The sequence below is a fragment of the Cervus elaphus genome, chromosome 21 (genome assembly GCF_910594005.1).
Source record: "Cervus elaphus chromosome 21, mCerEla1.1, whole genome shotgun sequence".
NCBI lineage: Eukaryota > Metazoa > Chordata > Mammalia > Artiodactyla > Cervidae > Cervus > Cervus elaphus.
The window spans coordinates 56,101,156-56,103,671 of NC_057835.1; positions in this window are offsets into that span (position 1 = coordinate 56,101,156).

Below are 2,516 nucleotides of genomic sequence, written 5' to 3' on the forward strand. Positions count from 1 at the left end.
TTGGGACAAGCTCAAATTCCTTATGTGTTACCAACAGAACAGAATCCACAAGAGATGGAAAGAAAGCTGAGGAAAAAGAGCTCCCACATGGCACCAAACAAAAAGCAACACTATTTAACAATCTGTTTTTTTTTCCTATAAAAATGTATATTGTACTATCTCTTTGATTTATATAAGCTCTTCTTTACTGAGGACATTCAGTGATGTGTACTCTAATCCACTGCAAGGGCAAGTCTAAACCAAAGGACAAGGAAGCTTAGGTTCTGCAATTTAAAGGTCAGCCACTAGCACATAGAGAAGGTATTAGGAGTGTGGATCTGGAGGAATAAATAGAATATATTCAGCACAGAGGCTAAGGGCCATAGTGGAGTCAGAAATGTGAAACAATAGAGAAAAAGAATCATTAACACCTTTTTCTCTGAGCCAACAAAGTGGAACCAATTTAAAGGTTTTAGACATAAAATTAGAAATCCTCCTCTTTATAAATGTCTTTAGTTGACATGACCAGTTCTCAGAAACACTGCAGTAAGCAAAGCATCACTGTTAAAAGAAGATGGGTTTGAACCAGGAACAGTGGAATTGGAAAATGTATTGGAAATGAAGGAAAATACATTATAACAAGAATTGAGTATAGTTTAGGCAGCAGTTTACCTAATTCTAAAGAGATATAGACAGACACAATGAAGGTGTTTTCGTTGTTTCTGTCCTGTTGTTCATGCTCCATTAATAAGCACCGTTACAAATGACATGCACAGTTAACTTACTGATTTATGTAACCTTATTACATAAATGCTTTGCTTCTTTTTAGGACAGAGACAAATTCAGAGCAACAATAGTTCCTGCGCTTAGGAAAAAAGACAAGCAGTTTTCACTGACAGACTGCCTGACTAAGAAAACTCCTATTCTGCCTAATAAGGAACACAGGCAAGCACAGATAGGACACAAATGCTGTCTCACAAACATGGCTGCAGAGACAGTGAGATGTTAACTCTTTCCTTAACAATATCCACTTGGATGACAAAGGACTCAAGCAAGCTGTGTTCTCATTAAATTATTATTGCCTTCCTGCCTCTCATAACCTCTCCCATGCTCTGTCTTTCTCCAGAACAAAAACTGAGTTAACCAAAGAAGTCACAATAGCCATGTTTCTTTGGGCCCTTTAGAATTAATTATGGGCTGACTCCACAGGTCCATACAGCTCTGCTTCTCCACAGTTCTACTTCAGTGTCTGTCTGTTTCAGAGGCAGTCTCTGAGAACAAATCCTCCATCCATTTTTTCATATTATTTCTATCAACTGGACTCTTCTCTCTTCCTACCCCTGTTACATCAAAATTGTATTTTTGAGGGCCACCAAATGTTCTGTGTGCTTCATGAAGCCTATTTTTCCTCATCATACTGTTAGTAAGAATAGGAAAAATGAGTCCAAAACGGTAGTGGCTAAAAGACAAATGGAAAAGTTGGCAAAAATGGAACAAAAATTCCACAGACTGGAATGAGAACCTCAGGGGAAACAAACGTGCCCCCTTCTTGGCTCGCCCAATTTGCATAGGGCAGGCTCAGAGAGAAGGAGACAAAACATATAGAAAGAGGAAACCAAGACGGATTGAGGCCTCCCCTTTTGGGTCAGCCCACCCTCATGCCGCGAGGATATACTATCCTTTGCTTGCCAAATAAAACTGAGCTGTTACTGAGGTGTAAAACAGGTCCACCATTTCAAATCTTTGCTGTGGAGAGTCAGAATGGAGGAAATTATACACTCCCCCAACAATATTCAGCCACATAAAATATTTATACTATTGAGATGGTTCTCAAATGTGGTTCCTCAGACCAATCCATTATAATCACATAGAGGGTTGATTAAGGTTGTGAATTCTAGGTCCATCCTAGAAAGGGCAGAATTATGAATTGCATAATTACCAAGGTCCCAGAGATTATAATACTCACCAAAGTTTAAGAAACACTGTTCTCAATAATACAGATCTTTTTTTTTCCCTTTCATATGACATTCATTAATTTCTGCCATGGCTTATAATTATTCTGTGTCCATTATTAACTTGTTAGGACTTCACAACCATAGACCATGCCTTCATGTTTGTATCCTTAATGATATTTGACATATTGCTGTGCATTGGATGGGTGTTTAATAAACATTTATTTTATTTTCATGATTTTTTTTTTTGTGAAGAAATAAATAGCTGTATTGTTCTAATCAACAATTTTCAAAGAGTGATTTCTTCTTTTTTAAAGATCGAGTGCATAGATAAATAGAGATAGACATAAAAATACAATATGTTCTACCTGTTTGGAATTCTTACTTATTAGCATTAATGATGAAGTGTGAGGCTTGAAACATCTGACATACTATTCAGATATTTATACAACTGGACTCAGCAAACTCAGGAAAGTAGTAAAATATAAAAATAAAAGATTCAAGAAGAGTCAAAGGTATCCCTGGAGCTAACCACAGATCCTGCCTCAATGACAGGAAAAACGCCAAGGGATACACTTCCGATAT